Consider the following 11750-nt stretch of genomic DNA (forward strand, 5'->3'; position numbering starts at 1 on the left):
TCAGATTCAGTGGTAATCAATGCTTTCAGGGATTTGAGATCAGGGAAATTGCAAAGTGGAAATGTACTGAGAGCGATTTCCCTACTCCATGCAAACGAAATCTAAAATACATATGCTTTTGACATCTAAGCTTTTGAAGATCGGATCCAAAATTAATCTTGAAGTAGTGAGAGAGTAAAGAAAGAGGGAAAAATCACTTTCATTTCTCTTCATGTGCAGTCAAATTGTTTCCACCAGCAGTTCTCTGTCTTATCAGTGGGCACCGTGCACAGCAGCTGATACAACACAGCTTCAGAGCTCTTCCTCTAATGAGGGTGGGCAATCTGTTCACACTGCAGCAGTGCTACTGAAACCAGAAAGGATACATTGCATTCTGAGTTGTTCCAGTAAGTGGAATCTGAAAACAACATATTGGGCTGAAGATCGAAGACAGCCATTTAGTAACTGCTGCACTACCGAGCAGCTCATGATTGATCTTTTTCCTCTACTTTTACAGTACATAAGATATATTTTTTCAAGTGTGATGCAAATAAACACTTCATATTTTAAGTAACAGATATATTAAAAATCTGTATGAATAGAAAACTAAATATTATGCTTTTCTCAGTCTCTCTTACTATCTTTCTTACTCTATTTTGTTTGCTAAAGGTCTCTCTGTTGTCTCATGAAATACTGAACTGGGCTAAAAATGTTAAAATCCTACACATTAAAAATATAAATCCCTGTAATTCCTGCATCCCTTTACCCCTTCAATCAGTTCTCTGGATTTGCTAAGTCCATAGGATGTCAGGCTGTTTTCCTCACAATTTCTCATTATCATAAAAAAGGATCATCCCTCCTTGGAACTACAGAATAATCTTTTGCCCTTCTGCTTTTACTGCTTCTCAACAAGTTAAACATAAATTTCTTTTCCTGACTGACTGACAGACACCAATACAGTAGGTAAGAGATAACTTGACTGGGAAACTTCATACGTTTTAACTTTAGGAGAGCTTCACAAGATTTTGTTCCATAAAAAAATAAGGTAATTTATTTGTTGGCCATGAAAAGGAATTGAATTTGGAAGAAGAAACAATACCTTCCTGGCATAGCAGATAATTAATATACAATTATTTACTCTAAACTGATACATGCTAAAATGTTTAACACAGTCAGCAGCTGAGGCGTGAGTCCTGAGATGAAAAAATACAAGAATATTGAGATCACTGAAAAGTACATGAAATGAAGTGAAAGATGAAGAATTCGAAGTCAACAAGCACATAGTTTGAACTAATTGCACTTAAAAAGACCACCAGCCAGATCTTGACAATTCTATTGATTGGAAATCCTAAATTAAATGCAGCATGCAAATCTGTCTGGAAGCAATTTGGATCTCTGCAAGTCTGTCAGATTCCTGCCAGCAATATAGATGTAAAATTGCCTTAGCCAATCAGGTTTCAACAAGAAATGAAAAGACATTTATTTCAGAATAAGAGAGGACTGAGTAACCTACAATTAGTTCACTTTTGAATATTTTTTCTCCTGAGGGCAATTCTCGGTAAATATGTGTTCAACAGCATTCCCTACAAAATCAGGTTTTATTTATATTCAGATTTGGATGCAGATGAGCCTCTCAGGCTACAGAAAATGCCAAGTGGACAGCAGCAACCAGTTCTGATCACTTATTTTTTCCAGCATCACATGAAAATTGATGACTTTTTAAAAACAGTGTTATTTAAATACTTTTATTTACTGGAAGAAATCTGTAACATGAAGATTACAGCTGTAACTTTCCTTTAGTTATCTGAAAGTTCTTTGTGATCTGGATAGACAGGTTGTGCATTTTGCCTTCCCAGACCAGCTGTTTACCCATGGTATATGTGGGGGGTGCACTGAATGTTGCTTCAGATGTGAACAGTAGAGTATAAACAGATTTTGCTTTTTAAAAAAACCCACTTATTTAGGAGCCTTGACAGCAAGCAGTGTAGTTTTCAAAATTTTAATGATTACAGTAAGAACACACCATTGGCTCACAAAACACATGGTAGTATTACTACCTACCAGATTTAAAAATATCCCAAAAGAGAATTTAAAACCCACAGTAAGTCATCTGTAATTAATCCAGTAACTAAAGATTGTACTCTGGGTGTTAATTAACAGCTTTACTTTGAATTAGCTGAGAAAGACAGAGAGAGAGAAGAAAACATAAGTTTGTTATTTCTTTTTTTCCTGTTTTTAATAAGGAACTTAGCATGAAGAGTCTCAAAGAAACCTGTGGAGTTCTTTGTAACTTCTTACCCTGCTAAGTATTTATAATTATTAATGAGCTCTATAAATCCTCACCATTACTTTCTACTGTGACTTTTGTGGACATTAAGCAGAGATTTAGGTCTAACGTAGACATAGTAACTCTATCAGAAACTGCTTTACAAGTTTAAAGGTAATTCCAACAAATTTTTCCTCCAAAATGCAAAAGGAAAAATTTTTCATAGATTATTATATTGCCTTAACTGTATCCACTCCTAATTCATACAGAAAAAATGATTTTCGATTTATTGCTTTTCTTCAATTGCAAATTGATTATTAAACATAAAGTGCATGCTGGTTTTTTTCATACTAGTAAATGCCTTCTATAATAAATGTTTTCTTCAGAATATTCTTAAAAGATAAAAATTGCTCCTCTTCTCTGCTTAATTAATATCTAAGCATGTGTTGGAAAAGATACTGCCAGCTCATGGTGGTCTATCAATCTTTCAAAGACCACTGAAGTCAAAGGAAAAACACACGTTCTTATGATCAACTTAGAGTTTTCGATCAGGCTTATGAAGCAACTCAAAGGTTTCAACAGGTTAAGAGGCTAATCTAGCGAAGAGACAGATAGGACACAAAAAAACCCCACCCCAAGAACCCATAAAAAACCACCCCAAGCAAAACCCAAGAACAGAAAAAAAGAAAAAAGAAATGGATTTGTTTCGAATGCTGTATCTATAATAAAGTATAGTGTTGTTCACCTCTGAAATCTTCCCCAGCTTCAGTCAGTGTTTGTGTTCCCCAGTGTCACTCAGTGCCTGTGGCTGTCAGTGTGGGCAGAGAGAGCCTCCTGAGAGGGCTCCCTGTGCTCCCCAGGGGGCTACCACCAGCTGCAAGAGTATTACAGGCACAGTCAGATCTGCAGTACTTTTGGGAGTCTCTTGGGAATTCTGAATGCTTCGAACATGCTTAAAGTATTTTATAGAAGATGGTTCTTAATTTAGTTTTGATATCTCAAGAAACTACAGGCACATCATCTACATCTTTTGTCAGACTTTAACACAAAGTTTATTTTACCAGATTCTGGATGAACAGTCATTCTTAGCTGGATCAGCTTCCATTAAATTTAAAATAAGATTCATGTAAATTTGCCTAAAGAGATAGAAAGTCGTGCAGGAAAAAGTTCCAGGTTGACAACATGATTTTGTGGGGTTTTGCCTTGGAATGATGCAGAGTATAAGTAAAAGCAAAACATTTTTAGGGGTTTTGTAAAGTATTAAATTTGAAAAAATCTTTATTTTTACCTTACATGCACAAGCTGCAGGAATTCCTAACAACTTACTAGCAGAGCACTTAAACATTGGTTTAAGACACTGGATTAAATAGAGCTGAGCTGATAAGGAAACAGCACCCAAAAGTACCCAAGAAGTGTCTATAACCTACTGAGACTGCACAAGAAAATAGATGGAGAGGATGGAGATTTCCTGCTGTAGTATACTTTGGAATCTGAGACATATATTTAAGGCCTATCTGCGTAGGTGGATGCAATATTTACTGTAGTTGTCATTGACAAAGTTAGTCCTATCAAATGATAAAACAAACATGGGGTAACATTCTTTATCTGTGAAGGATTATATGAATGATATTAGAAAAATCAATATATCTACTACTTCAATATGAAAATATACTGATAGCACAAGATTTTATTTTATATTTACAAATCCCTTTTTTCCCTTTAAAAAAAGTCTCATAGTCCTGTACACATCCAAACTCTAAAATCATGTTTTTCTACATTCTAAAATTAAAGTTTTTATTATAACTAAACATGTGTTTGGGGAAAAAAACCCACCTAAGTTCAAACATTTCTCCAAATTCTGACCTATATGGCACAATTCACTTTCTACCTATTTCTACATTCTTCTAACCTTTCAGAATTTATATATCAGAAAGATCTGGGTAAATGTACAAGCATGTGGGAGGCTACCTGAAAAATTAATAACTTTCTATAAAACTTCATAAATCACAGTTATCTCGGTGTGAAGGCAATCACAAAAGATGAAACTGGAACGTATTTCAGGAATGTGTCTCATCTACCCTCCCACTGCAAAACTTGCTAACTAATTTTTTGCAGCCCTCCAAGTTATTTCAAAAGAAGAATTAATTTTCACAGATATAAGTTTTCTTAATATTAGTTTCCTTTCCCCAAGTATTGAAGCTGTAAAGGAAACAGGCAGAATACTTTTTTGCTTCTACATGGATAGCTCTAAAGAATCGTTCAGATTCTGGAAAGTTCTGACTTGCCCCATGAGGAGCTGGAAGATCAGGGAGGTTATGGCAAACCAGTTTTATATGCGATAAGCAAAGGGCAAATTTAGCAGTTGATTTTAAACATTACAAGAATAAATCAGCATTTAACTCAGGCAGTCTCACCTTGAGAGGCAAAGCACCAAATGCAACCTTGGCCTAAGACCAATTTGGGGGAAAAAAATTCCTTAAGGAAGGAGTAATAGATTGCTCCCATACAGAACTAGCAGGGCTGCAAATTATGCATCTCCCTGTCTGGTATCTTTTAAAGCTCTTAGTAAGACTATAATGTGCTTTTGTTCTTCTCGACTAATTCCTAATCTTCTTCTGGAAAGCAAAGATAATCAATCTACTTTTCTCAGCCAGCAACAGGAGACAGTACTCTTTAGTCACAGCATGCGTATTGTCCTCCAGAGACTTTGAGCTGACTGTCTTAATTATTGGGGTCCACTGAAGTCAATGAACTATGATAATTTACATCAGTCGAGCACTGTCCTTTTATTTCAAATTATGATACAGTAGTGAATCAGGGATCAGTCTGGCTGTGCTGGCTGGATAAGTAACAAGAAGGAAAGATGAGCTGAAAGATGAACATCATAGCCTTGATGTACATGTTCTTGATTAATGAAGAGCTATTACATATTTACTAGGTAAATAGAGGAATATGTGAAAGGAAACAAAATGACAGAGAGAAGGGAGAGGATAGAAACTTTTTATTGACTAGTGCACAGTGAAATTCAGCTATTTGCAAAACTTTCAGCTAAGAACACCCATTTATATATGTAACTCCAGGATACTAATCCCACAAAGTCCAGCAATATCATTACTGCAGTATATAGTCTAAGCATGTGCTTCCAAGAACTTGTAACTCCACTCTATGGGCTTGAGAAAGTCACCAAAAACAGCACGAGCAGATAATTATCCAAGACTGTGCAAGAACAGAGTTCCTTGTGCTGATTACCCAGTAGGAATCATCCTAATCATATGACAGACAGTACTGATCGGATCATTGCAGGCCTGCACAAAAGAAAAAAAATCACCGCTGATTGAATAGCAGAAGCAGGACACAATAGAGATGATTAAATGGATGGTGGTAGACATGGGCCTGCAGGAATAGCAACTCACACATCAGGATCTTTGACTAGCAGAAGCTGTGAAAGTAAAAATAGATGCTAAAGAGCAGCTGATAAGAAATCAGAAAGAAAAGAGGAATTTGTTGGATAAGTGGAATGTGATCAGGACAGACTGAAATTAAACATGAAAAAAACCAAGAAATGAGAAAAAGGAAAGATATTCACTTATTTAGACCAGTCTCAAAGTATAACTAGATGATATATGAAATATATAATTACACGACCAGATGATCTGTGCAAAAAAGAATTATCCTACAGCTACCGGCAATAGGATTACACCATGAAAAGGATACCTTTGCAAAAACAGCTGACAGACAGCTGGAACTCGGCAACAGGTGGCTATGCAGCTGTTTGCTTAGCAAGACAGTAAGACAAGTATAACTGTGGGGCAGCTGAGTATTAAACATCAGAATTAGGCAGCAAGAAATGATCTGAGGGCTCCAGAGCCAGGCAATATGAATAGAAGAATGCAAATCATAAACACGATGGAAAAGAAAGCAATTCATTTTAGAAACAACAGGACCTGACAACAACAGGGCAGGGGAGTGGGATCAGACAGTTGACTGGACATGGCTGAGATCAGACAGCATATGCAGCCCATCAGCCAGAAAAAGGATCCAAAACCAGGAGCAGTTCTTTGGCAAGAAGCACAATAACCCAACAGAAGCAATAAATCAGATTTGACAAGGTGAGTGGAGTGTCCTGCACTAAAAATGGTCTGGAAATGCATGTTGCTGTGGAGCAGTGCAAGCATCACCAGCTAATGTTAAGTCCCAGTAACACAGACCCCGTGTGGAACCTGGCACACCTTCCCCTGTCGTGGTCCAGGGTCCCTCCCTGGTGCGGGTTTGTGGGAATGCCAAGGGAAGGGGCTGGATCTGTGGCAGTACACACTACAATATGATGACTATAATCCTTCACCAAGGCAAGGTATCTGTCTTTTCTTTCACTGCTGTTTCAAGCTCCACTGGTTTGAGAGGATTATGAGTAATGATTAAATCCAGCAGTCTCTTTTTTCTGTACAAAGCACCAGAATTTGCCTTTTGTATCTTCTTCCTGCAGTCGGTAAAGTTCTGTCTTACGCTGTAGCACAGTCAAACCTTCAGTAAAATATTAGCAAGGTGTTGAGGGAACAGAGCAGATTATAGGTCATTGTCTTTACATATCATCTGGCCTAGTGCACTAGCAACGCTTGGGACATTGACAAAGAAATAGCCCCAATACATCACTGATGCCTTAAGTATATATGACTGCTATTCATTTCAGCTTTCCTTGGCTTATTCTCCCTGTACTCTTGCCAATTTCTGGTCACTGTTTCTGTTTCTATAAATCACTGAGATGCTAGGAAACATTACAAAAATCCTAGAGAAGTGAAATGGCATTTTTCATTTTGTCCTCCACTCTCCCCTCTTTCCCCACAAACCCCATAGTTATGCCTGTATAGAGGATTTCCAGACCTTTTTATTTAATCTTTGAAGGTCTGTGACAGCATCATCAACCTAATCCTTCAAGATAGTGGTTAGCAAAATTTAGAGACCAGTTCTTTCACCAAAAGCTGGTGTAGCAAGCACTATTGCCCAGCTCAGCACTGTTTAACTACTGCAGACAAGAACAGAAGGATGTTAAAACCCACATTGTTCTTATACTACCTATATCAACCTCTGTCAGTGATGGAGCTCCTCATGACAATTTTTTTACCGTGAATTTGATGCTTTTCTTGATTGGCCATCAGTGACTTGCAATCACATTAAACCACCATATCTGCTCACAAAATCTTATCACTGATTTTGTCTGTTCTTGTTTTGCTCTCCCATATTTCTTTTCTTTAAAATGTTTTCCCCCTCCCCCAGAAAGTCTCCTCCATGAGTTCAGCAGATGAAAGCTCATGGGATCCACTGCACTAAATTTTTCATGAGGTTTCTCAGCCCTTTGACTCTTCATGCTGTTAACAATTAAAGCACTAATTTGCAGGCCAAACAGAGAGTCTTCCCTGGCCTGTCCTCATAGAAGTGAGTCTATGAGACCATTTTCCTCCATGTATATGTGTATTTTGAAGTCAGAGATAACCCAGGATCTCATTTAGGTCCTCCCATCAGTGTTCTCACCTGTTACCTCTAATCTGAACATAATTCTGCTGCTAACCTGTGCTCTTGGAGGCTGCCTGAGGTTTTAGGCAGAAGCCCAGGACATAGCTTTTAGTCATACTGACAACCTGACCACTGTGCCATGTGACTGGAAAATAAATAATAGAGGTACTGGTAGCTCTCAAATGTCTCCCATATTTGCCTCTGTGGCACAAGCATATTTGGTCTCTGCCTTCTCCTGTTCAGCATTGAAATCATTCAAGGTTTATCTATGCTAATCAAGCATACTTCTACCTTAATCCCATTTTTCATCACCCCCATCCCCCTGAAATTACACAGCTTTTGCCCAGGTGGCCTGGCCATGGAACCTGTCCCATGGGTTTGTGCGGGGACACAGGCCAATCTGGGAGCTCCCTTGGTACTGGGAGAGACATATCCTTACAGGCTGAGACAGAAAGGGCTCCTTTTCTCAACTACATGGCTCTATGCACCGTTAGGTCTTGGGATAGGCAGTGCAGAGCTCTGGAGTTCCTTCTCTTTGTCTGAAAGAAACCTTGGATCAGATGTGTAGGAGGAATGTAAATTTCAGTGATGTTCCTTTAGTTAGAACTGTGTCTGCTAAGTGGCAAGTCACCAGCTGCAGCATGTTATCACTTTTCCAGCTTCATTCACAGACCAGCCTGACCACATGGTCTGGAATGTTGGATTTGGAGCAGGGAAGAAGTCACAGTACAGATCCACAGGTGTGAGAAAACACTGCTGAGTGTGTGATAGAAGCTGGTGTATGAAGTCTGATTTGGGAGACTTGCTGCCACATTTTTAAGGCCAGCCCTGCAGTACACAGGTATCCTATGAGTACGGAAGTCCTATGGAGAGGAAACCATATAGAAGGTACTGGAAATCCATGACACTAAAGCAATTCATTCTGCCATCATTATTGCAAAGAAAGTAGGTGCTTGAATCCATCAATTCTAGATTCCTCTTAACGTGTATGTCACTACAGGTGACAGGCTGCAGGTTCCACTAGGTCTAGCCTAGGTCAGGGTCCCTGCCACCCTCCCAGCAGCACCAGCAGCAGGAATTGTGCTCACGCTGCCCTGCCACAGGCTCACAGTCTGGCAGCTGAGCAAGAGCCCATCAGCACTGCTTTGTATCCACTGGGCTGTGTGTCTGTGTGCACAGGATCTTTTCTGTCATCTCTTTCTACAGCGTAATTTGGCTTCAAAAATTCCAACAGAATCTGGGAACTTAGCAGTGATCCATTTCCTTGATTTATGATAAGGCAAGATCTTAAATCCTTTTTAATTTTACTGCCACTAATGCAGCCTTCACATTGTGTTTAACAAATAAACTAATGTGTGTACATAAAGAATAAAGTTATTTTCTGCTAAATAAGTAGATTTTGGTTTCCAAGTTAATGGGTAATTGTAAACAGCAGCTGCCTAGATATCATCCTTTACGGCATGAATAGAACCATCAGCGTATTGAAACTAGAGGGAGAAAGAATATTTGCTTCAACTGCCTTATTGTTCTCTTCAGAAAAAAATCCTTTTGAAGTATGCAGCTACAAAGCAGCTATTTAACAACAACAACAACAAAAAGGTGTCATTTTCTACAGCTTTAGGAAAAGGGGGAGAAAAGTAGCAGCTACAATAATAGGATGTGATATATTATAAATTTCAGGAAGAATCAATCCCTCAAAGGAGGAGAAAACAAATGTATATAAAAGGTCTCCATTCTACAGAAAAAGGAAAGATGCCTTTGGAAATACCTAAACAGTAATTTTTTCTTTAAAAAAATCTTTTCTATGTTCTGTGTTTTATCTGTTTTGAAGAGATACTTTCACTGTTTACAATATCCCAACCTTCACCAAAATGCCATCATTTACATTTGCAGAACTCACACTCACTCACAGCCAAAGTCAGTTCCATGGGTTCAAACTCAAATCATCCCCCTCTACACGGCCCTTATAGAGCCACCTTCTGATAAGTCCTTGTTCCCTTCAGATAAAGGCAAAATGTACATCTTCCAGGTTACTGTAAAAAAACCTACATGCTACTTTTTTTTTTTCTTTGTCCATATCCCTTTCTATTTGTCAACAACTGTATGCAGGTAAAATAACTACACAAGATTTCTCCTTACTAAGCACCAAAAACTCCAGCACTGTTCTGTAGATAATCAATTCTGAAGTTATATAAAACTAAGTTCAACCTCTGTAATAGTAGATTTGCACAGCTGTAAATCAGAGAACAACCGGCTCTAAGATTTTCACAATCCTGAGGTTTTGCCTGGTTCAAGCTATTGATTTTGTCCTTGGTACTATAATTATTGGCAAGAAGAGCAAATACTTTGAAAACATATCAGCAATCATATAATACAGAAATGGAAAAGACTGTTTTCCAACAGCAGCCCTTTTCCTGAGCAGAACTTTTCAGGACAACTTCAAAGGACTTTCTTATTAGATACCCATATCACTTGTATTAATATACTGTTGTTTTATATATCCATAGTATTCCTGTGACAAACAGATGTTTCTTCCATGAAGTCACCATTCACACCATTTTTGTAAATTTAGCATATCTGTATCCGTGGTCGAAACTGTTTTAAAATTCAATTTGACCTCTGAGGGATTATGAACTCACATATTCAGACATTTATCTCATGTTGTGGCTGAAATGTATCTATGTCATTTTTAGGTATCTCCTCTGTATGAAAAATTATATTGTGGAATACATTTAATACTGTTTACACCCCTGATATTCAGAGTGATTATATTTCTTAGTACACAGAAACATTTTCTCATTTACTTTAACAACTAAAAAAACCCTCGGAAATAAGTTGTATTTATCCCTAATTCAGACACTACTGCATTAGCTATGGATGACAGATCAGGATATGTAAATTTATTAGATATGTTAATAACTCATACCTTGGCTGATGGAGAATTTGGAGTATTACAATGTAGATGAGGGTTGCCCACAACACTTACAGAAAAGGATAAAGAAACTCATCTTCAACATGCTGTTTGCCCTCATTATAATTGTTAAAATTATAATCTGAAACATTTTCCCTCTGAAAGGAAAAAAATTGTAATTAACTTACATGAAGTAAAATCTCGTTAAATTAATTAAATGAAAAGAAAAATTAATTTGAAGGGAAAAACAAATGAAGAACAAACTTTATTAAATACAGTAAAACTATTAATATTCATTTCAGTGAAATGAATATAATTAGAAATAGTTAGCAAGCAAGAAGGCAGAAATCTGCTCTCTCTGCACAATGGAGGAATTGTTCCATGATACTTTCTGTAAAATATGGCTTCATACATTTCATTGCAAATAGCTTTCTAATACAGAGTGCATTATAGGTTTTAGTTTCAAAATAGACTGCTAGTAGTTCTTCAGATAAGAGATTTAAATTCCAGTATGAGTTCTATCTCAAGAAAATAGTTCCACGTAAGATTAAAATAAAATATGAACAGCTCTTATTAATGGACCTCCATAAAGTGCTCTGCTTTATAGACTGCTCTGTGCTAGCCAGTCCCTGGTGTAAATGTTTTCTAATTAAAGTAAGGCAGGAGCAAGCAGAAACTGAGTTCTGTCCTCAGTCTTCACTCCCAAACCGAACACCTCCAGAATGAAGTTGTATGAACTGATTCAGATACTTCTACTACCATAACTACAAGAATCAGAAACTCAGCCATCATGGAAAACCAAAGTACAATACAAGCCACAGGTCTGTGGTTCCACCTAAAGACAACATCACATGACTTATTTTGCATGAGAGAGCACACTGAAGTGAGGGCATTTCACCCCCCAGGCTGTGCCTGCAGATGGACACTTTGAACACACCCAGTCCTGCAAGGAGTGGAACGACAGGGCTTCACGGTGCCACTGCTCCCACTGCAGCCCCTTCTCCTCCATGGAAGCAGCTCTAACAAGCTGCCCTTCAGCATGAAGCACGTGTGTCACACCCCAGTGTCTATGAAGCACGTGTCACA

The sequence above is a fragment of the Corapipo altera genome, unplaced genomic scaffold (genome assembly GCF_003945725.1).
Source record: "Corapipo altera isolate COAL_440 unplaced genomic scaffold, ASM394572v1 75, whole genome shotgun sequence".
In the NCBI taxonomy this organism is placed as follows: Eukaryota; Metazoa; Chordata; class Aves; order Passeriformes; family Pipridae; genus Corapipo; species Corapipo altera.